Source organism: Octodon degus, unplaced genomic scaffold (genome assembly GCF_000260255.1).
Source record: "Octodon degus isolate 3935 unplaced genomic scaffold, OctDeg1.0 scaffold00077, whole genome shotgun sequence".
NCBI classification, from domain to species: domain Eukaryota; kingdom Metazoa; phylum Chordata; class Mammalia; order Rodentia; family Octodontidae; genus Octodon; species Octodon degus.
Genome location: NW_004524653.1, coordinates 10323050 through 10345346, shown reverse-complemented (window position 1 = coordinate 10345346; position 22297 = coordinate 10323050). Strand labels below are relative to the sequence as shown.

Genomic DNA, 22297 nt, shown 5'->3' with positions numbered 1-22297 from the left:
GGGTCACGGGGGCTCGCGGGCGGCCAGGGCCGCGGGTGGAGCCCCTCTCGGGAAGGCCGCGTCCGGGCTGCCTGCGCCGGTGACCGCGCGCGCCTGGCCACCCTGAGGCCGCCGCTCGGAAGTTTGCGTTCCGCGCGCGGGACAAGTGCACGGCGCGCAGGCGGTGTACACGCGGCCGCCGCCGCGCTTCCTTCCACGGCTAAGCCCGGGGCTTCGCGACGAGCGGCGCTCTTCCAACCGGCGCTCTTCCAAGAGGCGCGGGGAACCGAGGGACGCGCTCGCGCCCTGCAGCAGCGTTCACCGCGTCGCCGGGGAGCGGAGCACACCGCGGGGGCCCGGGCTGGGGCCTCCCGCTCCGCTCGCCGCTCGGCTCTGGGAAAGTCCGTGTGCGCGCGGCCCGCGCCCCTGCCGCGAAGGGCACCGTCCGGCTGGAGCTGGCGGCGAAACTTCGCAAACTCCCATCAGAAGCGCGTTCCGAAGGAGGCGAGGGTTTTGTGGGTGTGGGAGAGCACGGCAGGGGAACTTGTATCCTTGCCACCAATCGGGACGTTAAATGGCCGAGGCGGCCCAGCTCCTGAAATGCATTTGGTGACCCCCCAAACAGTTTCCGAGCACAGGGAATATTAGGAAGCTGTGAGCGGCGAAAATAACGCGTGTCGCGAAATCCGCGGAGCGCTCTCGCGCGCCAGGCTCCTGCTGGTCCTGGGGCCGCGGCTCGGCTCCGGGTGACAGCGCGCGCCCGCTGCTGCGCTCTCGATCCCATCAGTTTTTGTTTGTTTTTTTTTTTCTTTCCAAAGCGAGACCGGTGTTGCAAAATTTTGAACTCCATTTTATTTTCTCCTCTCTGTCCTCAAGGTGCTGTGTAACTGCTAAAATCTTCCTTTATTGTGACGTTAAGGTATAAATCACTTCTGGTGGAGATAGGTGCCTTTCCAAGAGGAGGCGCGGGGAAAGGAGAGAAAGTTCGCAGTCTTCCTTGGTGGCCGGGTTGCAGGGGAAGGAAGGTGCTTTACTGACTCCGCTGCGAAGAATCTGGATTACGTTTGAGTTGCTTGAGTTGGGGAGGACTGAATTATGTTTGAGCTACGGACCTCCCTTCAAAGAAAATTAAAACTAGCTGACAATTGTTGTGTTTCCAACCGGGACCCTTGCTTGCCTGCCTGAAGTTTTCTGTGATCGCAGGATAGGTTCGTTAGCCTGTGGCTCGTTTGTTTGTTACCTTGTCGCTAAGCGCACACGTATGTGCGCGCTGCTGCTGAGGGCGAGAGAGAGCTAGGGACAGACACAGAGAGAGCTTTCCCAGAGCTTCCCAGAATGATTGTTCTTATTTAAAAAAAAATATTTTGGTGAATTTTACCCAAGAAAGGTTCATTCCACTTCCTCTCCCGCTATCCTTTCTGCATCGCCCTAAACCTCCCAAACTTACTGTTTCATTGAATTTAGACTTCCTTGGACTGGAAAAAAATTAGTGAGTCATTTATATAACAAACGATAATGGTTTGAATCTTGCTTTTTACCGAGCATAAAATTGTGTTTGTACTTAAAATCTCCCTACCTTTAGAGGAAAACTGAATTTTGCGATTGTGAAAGAAACTAATACGGCTAGATCTGGAAGAACTTGAGCATTTTAATTTTTTTAAAGCGGTTTGTACGTATTCATTCTTGTAACCTTAGCTTCACGACATTAACTCTTTCATCTTAAAGGAATTGGCATTTTTTTCTCTATCTTGAATTAGCTCACCTAGTGTAGTGCCTGTGTATATGTAAGAACCTACCAGAAACAAACTAATCACTTTTCTAGTAGCAAGTAACTATAGGAAATAAAATTAAAAGATGCTCTGAGATTAAAATTTTTTTTAAATGAATCAAGTTCTAGAAGCTTTTTTTTGTTTTTTTTCTGCGTGGTGATAAACACATCAGGAAGAGATGCAAGTTGTTGACTTGTTATAAGATTACCATTTGACAAAAAAATACCCTAGACATGCTGTTTCAAGTATGCGGTATTACTTGTGCTTTAAATTGAAGGCAAGAGATTGCAAGCCTTGTTCCAGACAGATAAATTGATAAAAGGCTAGATGCTGTTGGGGGAACAGAAAAACCTTTAGGAAAAGGCTCTGTGGTGTAACTAAGCCCATTTTGAACTAGGCTGAGCACACTATGGAGACCCTGGCAGTTTGTGAAGATGTGTGCACTGTCTAAGAACAGCTGCTTTAAGACGTTTTTGGTTCCCCCGTGTGGAGATGACTCCTTTCCCACGAAAAAGAAGCCGTTTCCTTAATTTTTCAGTTACTTTTCCAAAGATAACTTGTGTTGGGTGCAGGAGACCAGAGTTATGCAGAAATGCAACCCTAACTAGCTCAGAACGGAGGCTCTTTTCTCTCTCCCTCCACCAGATGTTTTTTAGGTGTCCTCAGCTGGACTGCCCAGTTTGAAACTAATTAGGCCAGCAATAAACTCCTTGTATAATAAAATCACAGGCTATAGGGAGAAGGAGTGGTTCTCAGCTGCTCCTGACAGACACCTTTTTGGGGAGAGAGAGGACACCTGTGGCATTCAGGAAAAAATGCAGGGAAAGGAGAGATCTTGCTCAGAGGCATGCCTGTCCCTAAACATGTGTGCCCGGTGTCTTCTCTAAAGAGCCAGTGGCAACTAAATCTGGGAGTGGGGTTTTGCTGGGCAGGCCTCTTCCACATACGCTTGCTTGGGGGAGAAGCACAAGCCTGCACGTCAGGCAGTGCCCACAGGCCCAGGGTGCATGTGCTGTGTAAAAGCTGGGGACTGCTTGTCACATAGGAAGGGACCTCACCTGGGCAACAGGTAAAAATCCAGACTGTCTGTTCTGACATGGATCATGTAGGAGAGGAAAGAATGCCCTTCCTGGCACTAAACTTGTAGTCCTTCTGATCTGTGGGGTTTGTGGAAAGGAAGAGGCTAATTAGCTTGTTACCTCCAAAGGCCGAACTTTCTGACGGTTTCCAAGGGTGGATTTTTGTTGGGAGGAGGAAACTTTTCCCCTAGCTAGCTGCTTTGTAATGGGAGTTGGTAGACTGCTGGAGGGGAATGTCTTCACAGAGAATTAACCCCAGAGTTGAGAAAACAGGGCTTGTTGACAGAAAACACACACACAGAGACCCAAAAATTCCTCGCTCCTTCCCAGCCCTCTTCCTGAGCCCCTTCCACTGGTGTTACAGCAGCTTCTTCAAGGCCTCTATCCACCTACCCCCACCGTTCCCCCCATCTTTCATGACTGTTCAAACAGCCCCAGTTCTCCAAAACAATAAGAAGACTCTGGTAGGAAGACAATTAACAGGGAACTCGCTGGAGACAATACTTCATTTTCACTGTTGGAAGATCTTAGCTGGCCTAATAGCTTTGCCTAACACCTTCTTTTAATCCCAGGAGAATAAACTCCCTCCATCAGGTCCTTGAATCAAATACTTGAAGTGACACTCCTGAGATGGGGACTGAAGTTGGGGACTCACCTGTCTTTACTATAAATGAATGAGAGAGCCAGGAGCCAGGCCTTTATTCCGTGTGATTTGAGTCCATTTCCAGGTAGGAAAGTACCTGCCAGTGTTTTTAGGGAAAAGAGGCAAAGGAAGCCAGCGGCTTTTACATTTGTTGTTCCTGTCTTTTCATAATAATTTCATAATCAGTATGAAAATACTGCTGTTGATTACTGAGGACTTGAATGCCAGCCCAAAAGTCCACTCTTCCCAAATACTTTTCGTGTGCGTTCTGCCCAGCCCTTTCACACCAAAGAGAGCCGGGAAGCAGAGTGCCAATGAAATGTAGGCCTTTGGTTTTCTGCAAAATATGCCTTCCCTATGTGCTACGAAAATGCTGACTCTAGGAAGACTTCTGCTCGCGTTCCCCTTGGAGGGAGATGCGAAGTTTGAGTAGTTTTTAATGTGCAGAGCAAATTATTTTCTGAACCTGGCCTGTTTTTATTTACTTTTTTTTTTTTTTTTTTGCTGTTGTTTTAAATGGAAGAAAACATCATAGTAAATATTCAGAAAACATATACGAATCTTTAGGAGTCGTATTTAGCAGGTTGGGTATGGGTCTTCGAAGGAAAATGTCTGCTTAGTGATGAGGGCTAATTTGATTTGTTACTTCGATACTCACGATACGCCTTTCAGTTCCTAAAATGAGTCAATAAACTTACCGGCAGTGGAAAGGCCCTAAAACCTTACGGTAGGCGCAGCTCCAGTCAAGTTTACTGGAAGGTGCTGGATCGTTATGGGTGGGTGTCGTTAGGGGTTAGATTCTAAACATTTGGAGAGCGAAGAGTAATTTGGAACAGGTGGCCCTGAGAGTCAGGTAACCAGAACGATTCCTCTTTGCCTCTTTGAACGTGAAGGGAGGCCATGGGCGGCCTGAGTCTGGGACAGGCGGCTGTGGGTCGGTGGGGGCGGAGAGAGGGTCTTTGGGGAGAGACCCATCTTTGGGGGGAAGCCCGCAGGATGGAGCAGAGGGATTCAGCCCACGGCCCCAACTCCAGACACAGGGCTTCGTCCGTGCTGTCATCGCCTTCTCTCCGTAGTAGTTCCAGGCCAGATGTGTCTGCTCGTGCTATTTTGAAAAAGGCTGTCTCTGCCTTCAGATACATGGAGAAATTTAAAACAGGAACTCCGATGCACAATAATGCCAATTTAAACATCTTTAAAACTGGACAAAGGATTTCGCGTAGGTTAGAAACTGTTATCAGGTAGTATCAACCGTGTCGTCTCATAACACACAGTGAGTAACATAAAATATGTGTGATTTCAATGGCATTGGACCTTTTCCCCCTGTTTTCGAGTAGCCAGTAAAGTTAGATTTTTTTTTTTGGAGTCTGTGCATTCCCAGATGTAACAGATATGCACATATCTGCTTGGATTCAGTAGGAGGGTGATCAGCTCGCTGGGAACAGAACTAGAGGAAAGATGATAAAAATCAACATATTTTTTCCTCCAAAGACTATGGAACCAGAGGATCTGACTACTGCGCGAACGTAGCAAGTAACGCTTGTCTCGCAGCCTCCGAATGTGTCAGATTCCCCTTTCTCTTCCCCTTATTTCCCAAGAATGGTCTTTCAGGGCTGAAATATATAGCACATTAGCCAAAAGACATTTTAATTTTGTAAAGAAAGATCATGCCAGAGACAGCCGGGTCTGCTTCCACCATTATTGTTTCTGCAGCGTGCATACTTGGGGTTTCATGGTAAGAGGTGGGTTTGCCAAGAAAGAAAATTACAGCAAGAAACTATGCTGAAAACATACACACTTCTGTTTAAGAAATGAAAAAACACGGAAAAAATTCTTCACAGTGATTGCTTTAACGTAAGTTTTAAATGCCATTGTTTGATGTCAGAGTGCCCCTTCACTAATTCTCATGAGCACTGTTACCAAATCTTTCACCTTAAAAGTGCAAATGTAGGGCTTAGCTCTCATTATCCTTAAGGTTTTAAGAGATGGTCTCAGTCCTGATGGAAACATTCCAAATTTTCAGATTATGCAGGCCTTTTTTTTTTCTTTTAAGGTTACTTAGATATCGATTTTGTTTTCTTGACCCAAAATGAGAAAATACAGGGAATTCTCAAAAGCTTTTTACAGGCTGCTATTATGAGAAGAGAAGCCAAACCAACATAGATTAGGTCATGAGTTTGAAGTGCATAAATAAGCCCTATGAAGGTCACCAAAACAGGGCGAAAACCACTATTGCTCGGCACCCCGGCCAAGTCGAAATTCCTGTCTGTTAGACGTGTCGGGTGGAGGTGGACACAAAAAGGGGGTTTCTGATCTCAGTGTGATTTGGATCCCGAAGACCAGTAAAGCCGTGTTGTTGAAGACAGACGGAGCTGGAACTGTGGACTCCTTTGGAACTTTCCAGAGAAAATTCAGGTTCTGAGACCCTCTACTCCTCCCTCCTTCCGGATGTTTGTATATGCAGAAGCCAAAGATGGAAATGTTTTGTGTCCCTCTGGTCAGTTCTTCCATCTTCTGTCCCCTTCTCATAGTGACATAGTGGTCAAGGCATCAACAGTCTCCCAAACTTTTTTTTTTTTTTGTGGTCATTGTTCCTTCTGTGATTGTAGTATCTGAGGCTCAAGGTATAAGGACAGACTTTTATGTCATCATTGAACAGCAGCCTCCCGAGATACAGGCAGATTAAGACAGTATCTGCGCATTCCCGACTTCAGGACCAACCCCGGGGCTGATGGAAATTCGTGTAAGGAGTAAACCTCAACTTTTGAGAGACAGAGGAGGTGTCAGTGCAAATCGGTTGTTTTCCTTGGTGGGGAAGGGTGTATATTTTTTTGCATGTATCATGGCTTTTGTTTCAAAAACATTTCTCTGGCAAGGTCTGAATTCCCTGCTACGTTGAGAAAGGGTAGAGGGGGAGAAGGGGGCTGTGCTCCTTTGGCCTTTTGTGTGACTGGTACAGTAGAGGAAGCTGAGACTCACTGCCCGGATGGTGTCATGTGGTACAACAAGTTGTGACTTGTGTCTGTGTTGTCAACAGAGAATTTTAGCCTCATCCAGCCATGACAGAAAAGGGAGCCCAGAAGATTATTCACCTCCCATCTGCCAAGGGGCTGAGTTCCTGGTGTGCTCCCCCTGCTAACTAGACCATTACTCCCCAGAGAAGCTAATGGTCGGGTGTGCAGGGGTGGGGGAAGGAGAGGAGAAAGAATGTCTTAAACTCAGCAAATCTCTGAAACTTTTGGAATGTCTCAGCGTTGCTCAGGGACCCACAAGAAAAGACTCTGAGGGGAGGCCCAGGGAGGTTGGGGGATCGCCAGTGGGTTGATCTAGAGTGAAGAATTTTCTGGGCCCTTGGGACCCCTAGAGTACCTTTTAAGAACCTGACTTTGGAAATGTTGTCTATCATTTCTATGGCTATTTGCAGTGAATTAGTTTTTCTTTTGCTTTTGAAAGGACACAAGTTCTGAGACTCGCTTGGTTGGAACAAGTTACCCGTGTTTATTGAACATTTATTATGTGCCAGGCACTGTGCTAAGGAAATATTTTATCTCCAAATACTGGTGGGCAGGAGGTGGTGCTATTACTCCCTATTTGACACATGTGGAAATTGAGTCTCTGGGAGGTCAAGTAACATGTCCAAGGTCGCACAGATTGTGTCAGACACTGGCTTAAACCTAGTTTTAATCCCAAGCACTAGGACATACAGCCCACTGCCTGGGGGCGAGATCCTCCTTTGCAGGTGTGACCAGGAGAGCTGAATTTTAAAGTCAGTCTCCACTTTGTTGCTTTGTGGATAGTAACTGCTGCACAGGCGCAGGAATTCAGATCAGAAAGCAAGAGACGTCAGCTACTTCTGCAGAGCATTGGACCTGCGCTGATAGAAATAGGCATGTGCTTGAGGCTGGCAGCTGCAGAGGTGACAGGTGGCTGTAATCCTGCTGGTGGCTGTCGAGGCAGGGCTGGCTACCTACTGCAGTACCACACAGCCCACAGAAATGGGTTACCTGGCCCTGTCCAGAAAAACCAGCAGCGCTGAGCTCTTGCAGTGTGACAAGCGCAGGTTTGCTGATCGGGAAGAGCATACGCGTGGGACATTTCATAACCCGCTCCCACAAGTTTGGTTAGGTGCCTGACACGTTCCATGGTGGTGGGGAGAGACCACCAAGGCCGTTCTACTTACTCCCCTTTATTGGGTGACGCTCCTTCAGCCGTGATCAGAATCACGACTGCAGATCTAGAGGTGAGAGGGACCCAGCTCAGGACCTTGCACAGCAGGATCCTGGTCTGCCTTCTGCCGCTTTTCTCCTGATCATCGGTTCAGTGAGAGCGAAGCCATGTTAGTGGGTTCCTTCCTGCAACCACGCTGGGCATGATGGGACCTGGCCGTGCTTCCCCACCCCCCAGACAGCGCAGTGGCTCCTTGGAGTGGGCAGGAGACAGGAGAGCGAGACCTCTTGAGCCTGAGCTTTGGCGCTGACTTACCAGGACATTCAGAGCGTGAGCCAGACGCCCAGCTGTTTGGACTGAAATCCTTGCTTGGTGTTTACCAACTCTTTAACTTCAGGCAAGTCTCCAAACTTCTGTGCCTCAGTTTCTCCATCTGTTCAACGGAATGGAGAATAGGGCCCCTTCCTCAGAGATTTGATGAGCCAGGCTTCATAAATATAAAGTGTATGGAACTGTGCCCAGCAAGAGTACCTACTAGACCTGTGTTGTTATTAATGGTAAGCTGTGCCACTGTGCTTAGCCACGTGGAATCCGCTAGCTCCTGAGCTGATAGAGAATTGCAGCTGCATACCAGACCAGTGATGGACCGAGAGGCTGTTGGTCCATCTGGGGAGGATGCGGGGTGTGGTCAAGAGCACAGGCCCCGGCCTGAGAGCCAGCCAAGTCTTGGTCACTCTGGAGCACACTGACTCTGACATACCGCTTCTGGCCTTCTCCACTTTGCATTCAGCAGCTCGGGGGCTGCTGTTCATGGCGTAGCTGTAGGCGTTAAGTGAGGTGGCACATGTAAAGCTTGTAGCGGGGCGTTTGGCACATAGTAAGCACCCAATAAATGGTATCTTGTATTATCATCGCCCCCACTGTGTGCCGCGCCCTCCCCCCCCCCTGCAGAAAGCGCTGAACCCGAGTAAATTTTAATTTGAAAATACAAGCACACATTTTGAAGCTGCCAAATAGATTTAAAATGATATTCATTAAACAAAATTAAAATATTCTATTAAAGCCAGACTTTGGGCTCAGACCAAATTTTTATAACCCAAGCTTAAAGGCCAGCGAGTCCCTAGCCACAATGGGGACATTGTGATTGAACTGGAGACTTCAACGCCACTATTGAGTAGTCTTTGAAATGCACGTTTCCCTGGTAAAATGAAAGGGAAGTCAGGGGAAGAAAAAAAAATGAGGTTCTTGCTCCCCTCAATAGGCCTTAATGAGTTGAAAAAGAAAAACAAAGGATTTCTCATTTTTCTCCAGTTGCCTTATCCTGCCTGGCCGCCTCCTAACCCCAGCTCTGAGTGCTGCCCCTTGGAACCATCCAGATCTGATAGCGCCCCCCCCCCATCCTAATCTAAATTATGTTCAGCACCAGGTTTTACAGAGGGTGGAGGGCACTGTTGAGACCCTGGGCTTCGGACCCCAACACTCGGGCCTCAAAGCTCGCCTCTGCCTCAGTTTTCCCATTCACAGCGCAAGAGTGTGCTGTCACTGTGGGTGTTTTAGCCTCTACTGCTGTTACCCACTGAATAGAGCTTTCCCAGATATCAGCGCCTTTAGAGAATGGAAGTACTCGAGTGTGCCTCTGCGGAGTGTAAGTCAAAATAATCTGAACACACTCAGGGATTGGGCTGAAGAAGAAAGGCGCAGATTTCAAGTCTCTCATAGAAGTTTTGATATACCAGGCCCTTTCAGAAAGCACATTTAATTCTCTCGAGAAACAAAGCAAAACAAAACTCCCCATGATGCAGGTGTGTCCACTAACAATTGAAGAATCCAAGACTTGGTTGAGTGGCTGCCCAGTGACATTCCATTCCAGGTCTGTGTGACCCAAAGCACAGGCTGTGCTGCCACCAGGGACAAACCTTCTAACACATGCACATGGACAATGGGACAATCATAATGGACTCGGGAGACCTGACCCTGAACAACCAGTGATTTGGGGTTCATTCTTACATTTTAATAGCATCCTACAGGGCTAAGTGCGTAGCTCGGTGGTAGAGTACTTCCTTAGCCTATATGAGGCCAGGAGTTTCATTTCCACCCAGCACCATCCAGGATAAGGGAAAACAAATCCCTTATCATTAAACAGAGTGTTTGTAAACTTTTATTCCTCTTTCCATGGAGAACCCAGTGGATTTTTTCCTTAACAAACAACAGAAAAAGAAGTGGAAGTGGACTTTGAAATCCTTCTCCACACGAAATCCTTTAAGAACCTCTGCCTTGGCTGCCACCAGGAGGAATGATTTCCTCCCTGGGCTGTAGTATGGGGTCACGGGGCAGATGGTCAGCGGTGGAGCAGCTGCTGGGGAGAACATGGTGATGGATTTCCAGTCCCTGTTGCCACACTGCAGTGTGACCTTGGAAATTCACCAGAGCCCTCTGAACCCTGCTCAGTGGCTCAGAGCAGAAGCCTTCTGCATCGCATTTGTCACCCGACTGAGATGATATTCTACAGCTCAGAATTCTCTTAGGGAACTGGACCTGCCCCAGGAGTACTCAGAGGAAAGGGTGAAAGTGAAAGTTCCTCCTTCTAAGAATAGTCCTGCTGTTGTCAAGTGCCAGCAGTCTCAGGATTTAGATATTCTGGAAGGATCCATGAGTCGTCTGTTTGTTGGGGCGTGTGCACCTTCACCTGTTAGCTCATAGTAGGCATGAGCATATTTTCTCTTTAGAATTGCGTATTTATTTGGGTATGCATTTGGAAAACGTGCCACAAACATTTCAAGCGAATAGTTTCACAAGGTTTTCCTGCTTGAGACAAAAAAGTTTAAAACTGAAGCCCAGCGCAAATAATTAATAGCAGCCGTGACGCCCAGCATGGCCGGATTCGCATGCAAAGTTGAAGCAGGAGTAGGATGCTGTGGAGCCTTTCCTAAGACATTCACTTTAAAGGCATGATCTCATTTCTCTAAAAGTTAACCCTGGAAACTGCTTACAACAAATCTACCTAAATGACCAGGTTCTTTTACTAACCAGAATTACAATTCTGCTGTCTGCTTGCAGGGGGAATGGGATGACAGATATGTCTCTCCCAGAGGGGAAAGGGATCGCAGGGCTTGTTGGTGGCTGTGTATATGGGGTCTGTGTCTCATTACTTTGAAAGAGGGGCCAGTCTTTGGATGGGTATAGCACTGATAACAATAATCTGAGTGCTAGCTCCACACTAGGATCTGTTCTGAACCACGGTAGGCATTCACTTATCCCTCACGATTTCATAAAGGTATTGCTAGTATTATTTCTATTTTATTTTATTTTTTTGGTGGAACCGGGGATTGAACTCAGATCCTTGCCCTTGTCAGGGAAGCGCTTATTCCACTGAGCCATCTCCCTGGCTCCCATTGCTAGTGTTATTTCCATTGACTAAATAATACTTGATGAAAGTAAGGCACACAGAGGTTAAGTGACTTGTGCAAGGTCACCCAGAAAGTGAGAGGGTAGAGCCAGACTTTGGACTCTGGAGGATGGCTTTAGAGGTTGTCTTTGTAATCCTGAACCCCCTGCCTCTTTAACCCCTATAGAAAGAGTTAAGCCCACCTTCTCCTCGACCTTCGTTTAACTGCACAATGAGCTAATTAAGGACAGGCAAGGGAAGAAACCAAAGGGAGCTTAAGTGTTAGTTGTTATCTTCCAGTTTTGTACAAGGACGTGTGTGTGTTCTCTGTTAGCTTCCGGTGCAGCGGAGTGCAGGCCTTCAGAGCCAGTCTTTCAGGGCTTAGATCCAGAGTGTCTTGCAGCCACATAAGGGCCGTGTTCTGGGTCGTAGACCATTAGGTGGTTTCATAGCTGTGTGAGCACCACGTTGTGGGCTATGTAAACTGAAGCGACTTCTGGCAGTTACTCCATGCAGTCTAGACACAGTAACAGAAGGAGGACAAGGTTTCTGCTAGTGTGACAAGGCGGGCCACTCTGCAGGAAGCCTACTTTCCTCCCTCCAGTACTTAAGGCTACCTTCTCTATATCTGTCTGTCTATTTGTCTCTCTATCTAGCTCTCTATCTAGGTTTTTGTGTGTGTGGTAGGAGCTCACTAAGTTGCCCAGCCTGGGCTCAAACTTGTGACCCTCCTGCCTCAGCCTTCCAGAATGCTGGCAGGGCAGGCATACACTACCGTACCTAGCTTTAAACCTTTCTTTCCACTCTAAGAAATCAGTAGAGCAAATACATGAACCGGTGGTAACCTAGGAGTTTATTATCGCTATCCATTGTCACATGTTACATGCTGTACGCAGTTGTGTGTGCAAAGCGTGTCTGCCAACGGCAGCACAGTGTGTTACCCCGTAAGAACCAACACAAGCACAGATGCTGTGCGCTGCACTGTGACAGTACAGTGGCTGTGACATCAACAGATGAGAGGAGTCTTTCAGCACCATTGTAACCCATGGGACTAGCGTTGCATGCAGGGTTCCTTGGATCCCCGTCCTTTCCCTGACTGAGTATCTTTATAGGGAATGTGACGACACCCACCATCTTTCTGTTCTTGGGCTGACTTACCCCACCAGCCTCAGTTTCCCCCTTTATGAATCGAACGTAGTGGAATCAGGGGTCACAGATATGGGACCTGCTTTGGAGGACCCCTGGCCCACACGGTGATGGTCAGAAGCTGTTTATTACCTGTTGAGGGAAAAGTGACCATTTGGTGCAGTCCAGAGTGGAAGGGAAGAGGAAACGTCAAAGGGGCAATGCTTAAGCTGGAAAAGAGGTCAGATTTTTTTTCCAAATGGCCTAAGTCCAAGCTGCAGAGTCTGCTTTCTGCCTTTCTGTCCCCCACCTGAGAACTCACTGAGCCACTAGCCATGGGAGCCTTCCAAGATGAGGGACTAGGCCGATGCAGGGGAGAGGGTTGGCCATAGTAAACACTAGTCTGTGGCGTAGATCCCTCCGGAGGTTGGTGCTCGCTCATAGTCGAAGCTGTTCAGGAGGTGGGGACAACAGGATTGCTTGAGTTCGAGACCAGTATTGGACAGCACAAGATTTTGTCAAGGGAAGGAAAAGAAGAGAAAAAAGAGAAGGGAAACGAGAGAAGAAAGAAAGTAAACAGAGTGTGAGAAGGAGGAAAAGGATGAGCTAGGAATCTTGGATGGCCTGGGATAAAACTGGAGAGAAACACAAAAACAAGTGTGGGCCTAGAGAAACTGTCCAGTATCAGCCATAGACTGTTTAGGGTTTTGGTGTATTGTTTTTGTTTTTGTTTTTGTTTTTGTTTTTGTTTTTGTTTTTTGGTGGAGCCAGGGATTGAACTCAGGCTCTTGTGCTTGCCAGGCAAGCACTTATTCTACTGAGCTATCTCCCCGGCCCCTGTATTTTTTATTCATTTTCTTCTGTTCCAGAAAATGTATTTGTTTTCTCGAAGGTTCACTTGGTTTTCAGTGACTAGGTGAGAAGGCTTTGTAATTTACTTCCTTTCACCGACCTTCTCCATCTTTTTATTTTTATTCTAAAATATCCCTGTTCCTGTTGTTTGGTCTCTGTGTGTGTGTCTGTCTCTGTCTCTGTCTCTCTCTCTCTCTCTCTCTCTCTCTCTCTCTCTCTCTCTTTTTTTTTTGGTGCCGAGGACCAAACCCAGGGCTTCCAGCTTGCTAGGCAAGCATTCTACCGCTGAGCCAAATCCTATCTGTGTCTCTTTTCTGTACTGGGACTTGCACCCAGGAACGCTCTCCCATTAAGCTATTTTACTTTTTTATTTTGAGACCTCAGACCTGTACTTCCTGCCTCTGCCTCCCAAGTAGCTTGGATTACAGATGTGCACCACCCTACCCAGACTCGATTTCCTCTGGCATAAACAAACTGCATTCATTCTTATTTTTTTCTGTGTTTAGAACAGGGTCTACAGGGTCTCACCATGTAGATCGGACTCATAGTGATTCTCCTATTTTCAGCCTCCCAAGTACTGGGATTACAGGCGAGTCCACACCCAGTCTCAATCTCCATCTCAGTATGCCCCAGGAGCAGGGCCAGCACGGCATGCTGGGCATTGAACTCTGGCTGCTGTGCTCTGCTGAAGCAGGCACTTTAGTCTGCTGAGCTATCAGGCCAGCCCTTCTTTCATTATTTCATTCAGAAACAAACACCGAACATCCTAGACACGGGGAATACAACCAAGAGCAGAAAGGATCAAAATCTGTTCCCTTGTGGAGTTCTAATTAAGTGGAAGAGATAGAAAATAAAGCACTTCCATATGTAAAGTATACAGGATGTCAGACATGATAAGTGTGTGAGGGAAATAATCAAGAGAAGGTGGGTGGAAAGCTCCCGGGAGACCTTAGCGAGCACAGCACTGAAGGCGGGAGAGGGAACATTCTAGAAAGCAGAGGCAAGTACCAAAGACCTGGGGCCGGCCAGAGTGCTTGGGGCCAGCGTGCTAACATGCCTATGGAGACGAGGCCAAGTGAAGGGGCTGGGCCCTGCTGGCCTTGCTTGGAATCCATCCCCCATTCTGTCCCAAATCAAAATTACTATAAATTTAAAATGCTTTTTAAAAATACACAGAGACTAAGTCTGAAATCAGAAACCCAGAGAGGCCAGGCATGTCCCAGTTAACAAGGTCGGTGCGGTAACAAACCCTGATGAGTTGCGCTGCAGCCTGGCTGCAGGCCATTCAGGGGCAGATTCCATGCCGCCTGGTTCTGATTTTTCCAAAGGCACCAAAATCTAGACTTAATATTGAGACATGTCGTGCTTTTTTAAAATCATCAACAAAATACACAAAAGGGCTCACAGTCTGTAACCCTCTCCCAAACAGCTGCTGCCCCGACATCTAATTTCACTGAAATCTCTGTCTCTGTCTGTGTCTCTCTGTCTCTGTCTCTGTCTCTGTCTCTGTCTCTCTGTCTCTCTGTCTCTCTGTCTCTCGTCTCTCGCTGTCTCCAATTCCTGACCAGCAAGGGCGCCAAGACATGCTAGAAATCTGCTTCCAGGAAAAAGTAGGCCTTGGGTCCCATGAGGCTGGGGCTGAGACTTCTTCCAAAGAGCAATCAGCTTTTGCTCCATTTTTATGTCTTTCTCAGGAGTTTTCCTGCTCAGCGCTCATCACGGGGAATGGCAAGATGGTCCAAATCCACCCTCCTCCGTTTCACAATGATGATTATTATGTCATCTGGGGTTGATTTAGGAGTGGTGAAATGTTTGCAGGCTTCATAAATGCTTGTCAGCCACTGTTCAGAATGGCAGGGAACTTCTTGTGTTGTTTGGTTCCAGTGGCAACAGATGTAAAAGGGGGAAGAGGGGACTTGAAGGATTCTGCACGAGGCTGAAGAACAGAGCGATTCAGTGGCCCTGGAATGTGGGGTGTCAAGGAAAGCCCTTGGGGTGCCCAGGCTGATGATACTGAATATATACCACCTGCCTTCTCAGCCGTCAAGCTGGTGTGAAGCAAACTCCCAGCCAAGGGGACGTCCAGCTGTTGAGATTGTTCTGGGTGTCAGTGACGGGCACCCTACCTCAGAGTTGGTCAGAGAAATGTGCTGACTTGGGAAAGAAAAAGTTCTTAGGAGTCTAGTTTCAGGTATGGCTGGTTCAGGAACTCAAATGCAGCCGTGCCTTAGCCTGGCCCTGTTCAGGAGGATCTGTGCTGACCACATCTAGAGCTAGGGGTGGAGCAGGAGAGAGCCAGATCCCGAACTGAAGTTATCAACCTGCGCTGGGAGTGGGGGTGGACTCCCTCTTTGCGGCCCCCAAACTGTATTATAATACAGATAAAGCCTTCTCCACTCTTCTCCTGGGCCTGAGCCCCTCCTGTGTGTTTCCTCCTTTACTCCCCTGGCCTGGGTTCTTTAAGATCTACTACCAGGGCCAGGGAGATGGCTCAGTGGAATAAGCGCTTCCCTGGCAAGCGCAAGGGCCTGAGTTCAATCCCCAGTTCTGAAAAAAAAAAAAAAAGACCTACTACCATTCTGTCCCCCACCTGTTTATGGGCTCATCACCTTTTTCATGGTGTTTTGCATAAAATTGCCACTCATGTATTTGGAATGCTCTATCCAAGCACAGTTGATGGCCTTCAGAGGAAGACTGGGAAACAACTCTATCCCCAGGAGTAGGGAGGACCCTGGCTGTGCTGATGTCCTCAGGCTTCAGGTGATTAGCCTGTGCCGCCTCGGAGCTCTGCGCTGCTTGCAAGCGTGCACACAGAACAGCACCCCCCCACACACACACTGCCACCACCCAATTTGTCCGTGTTTCGCCTGGGGCTCTGCAGTAACATCTGATGCAGCACAGAGGGCGCAGACCAGCAGCCAAGATGCATTTTGTTTGGTCTGCAAAGCATTTAAAAAGGAGAGTGGAGCCAACATTTGAAAGTCTTGATCTTTCACACAAAAATGCAGATTTCTGGCTTCCATTAAAAACTCACAGGATCTGTCAGCACTCCGACCACATTTCCATTTGACTCTCAGTGACTGCAGCTAGGAAATGGCTGTCCCTTTTGGGTGGACAGACTAGCACACCCCAGTCATCACTGCTCCCTATTGTCTGTCAGAGCCTTAAGCTCAGGATTCGTCACCTTCTCCCATTGGATTGGTGGCGTCAGCTCTGCCACAGTATTTAAAACATGAAAGAAAACATCTTTCTTTGGGTAAGTTGAGATCCCTTGACCTTGGCGCTATCAACATTTGGGGTATAATTCTGTGCCATGGAGGCCTGTACTGTATTACAGGATGGCATTTCACATGGCCACACACAAACCAGACTCCTGTCAGAAACATAGGTCCTGTGTTCCTGTCACCCACCATGCCACAAAGTGACAAGCACAGGGGATACCTGTCCTAGCTCTACATGGTGCCCCGGTGGGCTCAGTATTGGCAATGGAAGTTACAAGTTGGCTGGCATTAGTTTAATCATTGATGGACGTGTCAGCCATTGGAGCTGCTTAGGACACCTGCCTCAGATGTCATGAAAGAAGTTCAGCATTGGATGAGAGGTTCAACTGTATTTTTACAAAAAAAAAAAAAAAAAGGCAGAATTTCTTAAGCCAGTGCTCCTCTCCAAAATTTTCCCAGTGAATTTGGGACCATGGGTGACTATTGAGATTTGTCAAAGAGTGGATGGAGAGACCAGTAGAGCTCTGGGTGTCCTTGGCTGTCTTCTCTAGCTCTGGCTCTGCGAGCTGCAGTACAAAGAGTGAGTTATCCCAAGACTAGTTCAGAATGTTGCTTACTACATCTTTGTAGCTTGTAGCTGGTCTACAATGGAAACTCAGTGGCGGGAATGGCCAGGGAGAGAAATCATTCTCCCTAGGCTCAAACTTCTTGTTGTTGCCACCTCTCTGGAGAGCCACTCGCCTTTCCCCAGTGTTTTAAATCATGTCATGTGTCTGAGTTCCCACCCATTCAGTTTCCTGTGGTAACCACCCAGCCACCATTCATCCACTCCACACAGACTATTAAACTCTACCACCCGTGAGGCTCCCACTTCCCTGGGCACTAAGCGAGACCTGTGAGCAACACTCACAAGTCCCTGCCTTTGTGAAGCCTTTGCTTTGGGTGGCAGGAAGGTAGGCGATGAAAAAGAACCCAAGAAAATATAACTTAGTGTAACAAAGTGTCAGGTACCATGGAGAAAAATAAAGCCAGCAAGGGGTGTGTGCGTGTGTGTGTGTGTGTGCGTGTGTGTGTGTGATGTCAGGGAGTATGGGAATAGAATGAGGAAGACTTTTAAAATTTAAATTAACTTGATGTAAGATTGAGCAGTCATTGCTGTGGTCTGCCAGGAAACTATCAGTAAAGGGTCTGCCACTTACCCTGGTATAAAGGCTTCCACCAGGGCCCCTTTCAAACAACTAATGGTCTAACAATTTATGAAATTCACCCCGGCTCCCGGTTCTCTATCCCAGCTCTTGTGCCTTCCTGTAACTGTCAGGCAGGAGGGCACAGTGAGCTCCTATGGGCTGTGCCTGAGGTTTCTGAGCTGAAGCTGGAGAAAAGGCCAGGTGTGGTCAGAGGAGTGACCAGGGCCTTGTTGGGCACTGGTCTCATTTTGGGCTTCTACCCCAAATGGGGTAGAAACCGCTAAGCAGAGGAGAAGCAAGACCCGAGGAGGATGTGACCGAATCCTTTTGGCTGTCCTAAGACTCAAATGTTGGAGTGAAAGGCAGCCAAGGGGAGACTGAAGGGGGGGACTCGGCTGAGGGTGGTAGCACGGGGGACTGTCAGAAGTGGCTGGATTTGGGACATATTGGAAGGCAGAACTGATGAGATTCGCTAGCATTGGCTCTGGATTGAGATCCAAAGGGAGGAGCCCAGGGTGTTTGCAGGATCAGGCCTCGGTGTCTGCAGGGAAGAAGCCACCGTTCCCTAAGCTGGGCTGGCAGTGGGAGGAGCAGGCGGGCAGGCCGGCGGGAGCACCTGGGTGTGCCTTAGGTATCCTGCCATCTCCCCACAGGCAGCTCATTTTATTGGCCTGTTTCAAGAAAACGTGACAGAGACCCAGGAGGTGCGACGGCGCGTGCACAGTGGCCCCCGGAGCACGTTCCAGGCAGCACACTTAACCCTCTGCTGCACTGTTGTGCCTGGTTTCCTTGGCTCTCCCAGTCCACTTCTCGTTTTGAGGAAATGGGGACCAGAAAACTCTACAGAGTACTACACCACCTCACTGAGACCTTCCCTCTGCTCATGAAGAAGCCTGTCATCTCTGCTCAAGGGACCCATCACCAGCCTCTTTCCATGGCAGATGTGCTGGCTGAGCCTCCTGAAAGCTTAAAATTCTGTAGGAGAACTCACACTTTGACAAAGCTTAGAGTCACTATCGTAGAAGGCTGCGATTTGCTCAACCAATTGAAATCTGGACTCCGCTTACTTCATGGCCTCAGCCTCCCATGCCTCAGTTTTCCCATCTGTGCAGTAGGAGTGATGAGGCTCCTTGTGGGTTGAATGAGATCGTGCCTGTGAAACACTCAGCAGTGGGCCAGGCTCCTGGTTCTCTGGCATAAATAGAGGTATCAGGGCACTTGTTGTTCCAGAAGGAGAAGGGAAAAGAAGTTGAGCCAATGTTCTAACTTACCTTCGAGGCAGGGCCAAGCACAAGAGGCTGTGGAGCGCTCATGCCTGAGAGGTGGTGGTGAGCCGGCCCTGTGCTGCCTCTGTCTGCCTCTGCGCAGCCCCCGGGAGGCCCCCCTTACCTCCACAAGTTGCTGTACTCTGGGTCCCAGAGGAGCCGTGCCCGCCTCACAGTGCCTCCCTGCCTGAGCTGTCATTTGTGGGCAGCAGAACCGCGTGTACTCCCAGCAAACAGATCCCCAGATGCGAGCCGTCCCAGGGCCGCCACGTTTCTCTTGATGAAATTCCTGACTTGGTGTGTTGTGTTTTTTTAAAAAACACGCCCACTGCCTCCCAAAACCTCAGCCGGGGAAGAGAAACTTTTCTGGTTGAATTACTGGTTTTTGAAACGGTGTCAGGTTATGGCTCCTTGCGTAGCCTGGATGCACCGTTCTTCCCAGGGGCTGCTTTCCGGACAAGTCTACGTAGGAAAGTGTGGAGATGGCCTGAGCTGGTCTTTGCTTGATCTAGATGGGGAAACTGAGGCCTGGGGAAGTGAGGAGCTGCCCCCTAGGGGGAGCTGGTGTCAGTCTTGGGCATACCTAGACCTCTGGCTCCCAAGCCCCGTTTTTCTTCTCCTTCCTCACAGGCCACAAATAGGCAGCCTGTGGCCATCTCTGCCCCACAGATGTGCTTTCTTTGGCCCGAGGATGTTTTGATTTGAGTGAGTTGCCAACATCTAAAAATCAGGAGATTCCATATAAAAAACCAGATTTCTGGCTTCTTTGGGGCCAGTGGGACCAGTGCCAAATGAGGGCTGCATTCCTGTGCAGTGACAGCTGAGGATCCCAGTCACAGCATCTTGCTTTCCCCAGAGCGTGTGCTCTTCACTTTGCCACAATCCCTGCCTGTCCCTCTAGCGTCACCAGACAAGGATACCAGGTGAGCAGAGCAAAGCTTCTCCTGCTGGCTCTCTTGGAACAATGAGAGGAAAGTCATATATTTCTTGAACTTGTGTCTGTGTCAAAAACAAAGGAACAAAAGATCAACAGAAATGGCGCTTGTTTAAAAATTAATAGCACAGAGTATTTTTCCTTTGTGGCAGGGTAGAGGATTTCTTTGAATTTAATATGCGAACAGAATGTCAGTGTTGAAAATAGCGGCCCCTCTGCTCCCTGAGGTCGCCTCTCCTTCCCTGCCAGCCATCCACAGGGCCAGGGCTGCAGTTTCCACTTATTTGCTTAAGGCAGCATTAACTTGTTTGACCTAAATCTGCCCCATTTCTCTGAAACTTGAAATGCTATTAAACCAAATTAAGAAGTTTTAAAAACATGAAATAATCTTTAACTGCTCAAGAAAGAGCATGTGTGAATATGGGTGTTGGAGTGACTGTGTGTGTAAGTGTATTGATGAATGCGTGTTGCGGGCATGTCAGTGTGCATGTGGGGGTGTGTGCATGAGCCATTACATTGCAGATATGTGGGTATGTATGTGTGTGTGTCAGTGAGTGAACGTGTGAGGGATTATGTGCGGATAAGCGTTCCTGGATTTTATCCTAGCTGTAAGCTGTAGCACACAGCCACCCTGCCATCCACTCTGGTTTTAAGATACATCATCATCTGGGTTAGGGCTCACTTTGCTTCCTTTGGGGATATCTAAGGGAGCTGTGGGGAGAAGAGTTGGGGTACCAAGCTTCAGAAACAAGGGCACTTTCTCTCCAACAGAGTAGGCCAGAGGATGGAGGACAGGCCCTCCGCAGGCCTGCTGTGTGCCCGACTGTGGCATGAGGAGGGAGCCTGTCCACTATGCGGAACAAGCCGTGGAACTTTCTTTTAATTCTCACATGTTCTCTTTAGTGTGAGTTTGCAAGAAAGAATGAGAGAACCTAAGATGTGCATGAAAGAGTGGTAATTCTCAGATCGAGTCTCAGTTTATTTAAGGGGAAAAGGAGTCCACTTCAAGAAAACTGTAAGGAGTACAGGTGTCAGATGAGTACGATAATAATGAAGAGCCAGTGTAACCTGACCCCCATAATACTTTGCACTTGGCCCGGTGGTCAGCCCATCCCGAAATCTGGAAATGCATTTGTAGTATCTTGTACTTCCTCAGATACTTAAGCTTGTCACAAGAATTAAATACTTAGTTCTGTGACCTTTTGCATAATCTGCCTTTTGTCAGCTGGCACTGGCCTGTCATTTAGGCAGCTAGCAGGGTGCCAGCCCAAGGACAAGCACAAGAAAACATCGGCAGATGAAGGCACGTGCACCCTGCAGCTGGCAGTGCCTGCGCCCTACTCCAGATGAGACTGCAGGTCACAGGGGCGAGGGCCATGCTGTAGCTTTGGCAGGTTGGATGTGGCGAGCCAGGACTCACACTCACGGCTCTGTGCTCCCCAAAGCCTCCTGGCTTTGCCCCAAAACCAGAGTCTAGGCTCACAGCAGGCCCTGACCGCTGGTCTGTTGCTAAATGGAAAAAACAGGTGGACCAAGAGGGCTCTCAACAGCCACACTGGCTCAGTCGAAAGAGTAGTGTCTGAGCTTTTGTTTTCTTTTCGGGTTGAGGGTGCTCAATTTCTTATGTGTTGTTTTTTAACGTTTTATTTGACAAATCCCAGTGGCAGCTGGGTGCCACGTCCATAGCCCCCATGGAGTCCTTGCAGTGGTCAGGCCCTGCTGGTGCTCAGCAGGGCAGCTGCTTGGGTGCTCAGGCTGTGACGTGTGATGGGCAGTGCAGACCTGGTCCCCTGCTTTCCGGAATTGTTCAGAGTGTAGCAGGTGAGACAGATAGGTGGAGCTGCCTACTTGGACCTGGGTGCCAGCGCTGGGTGGTGAGAGGGAGAACAGCGACCTCGCAGACCAGCACAGTGCTTTACTGGTTACACATAGCCCCACGTCTGCTTTCTTTCCTTCCTAGTCTTGGTCCTTGGTAGTGAATGATGCTGGCCTGATGTCTTCTGGCGTTCCTGCCCCATTTCCTGTGCCTAATCCTAGTGCTGGTGTAGACTTCCAGGCCTCAGCCAGGGCAGTCACAGCATTCTGTCCTCTTGCCGTCCAGGGTCGTCAGCTTGGGCACAGGCTGAGTAAGGTCCAGTTCTGGAACTTGGCTGGAGCTGTTGGGAGAATGTATGCTCTTTGCCCTGGGCTGCTAGACTAGTAGAACATGACCATCTTGTTCAAAGAATGCGTGTCAGAGAGTAAAGGCAGCACAGAGGAGAACAGAAACAAGATACAGAAGGCAAAAGATTCCCTGTGACTCACTGAGGCACCTGGATCCAGCGACTCCTGAAGCTAAGAGCCATGCTATGGAGTATATCAGCTGGTGCATGTACTGAGCTTCTCTGGCTCCCCTAGTCCTTTATGAGGTTCTCCTATAGCAGTGGAACTCACTTTAGTGCCTTGATTTTATTGATGAGGGATCTGAGATACAAAAAAGGAAGTGAAACAAGTCAGGGCTGGCAGCTAGGCCTTCGTTTCACCGAGAACATCTCTACCAGCTTTGGATTTAAGGACCGGGAATGGTTTGTGATCCCCAGAACCATGCTCCCCAGGAGGGGAGAGTGCTCTGTGATCCGATGAGCAGCCCTGCAAGGGCAGGGGAACCCTCACATAGTCTCCCATGCAAGTACTAACCAAACCTGACCTATT

General features: G+C 48.5%; 1 protein-coding gene across 1 annotated transcript in view; it reads left to right on the top strand.

Annotated features, from left to right (window-relative positions):
* Positions 1–5866: 5866 nt before the first annotated feature.
* The window catches only part of Eya2 (EYA transcriptional coactivator and phosphatase 2), a 241229-nt gene continuing 224798 nt past the window's right edge, over positions 5867–22297 (top strand). Inside the window, exon 1 of the mRNA XM_023720813.1 lies at positions 5867–5885. The gene's annotated coding sequence lies outside the window, so the exon portion shown is untranslated. The remainder of the gene's footprint in view (positions 5886–22297) is intronic.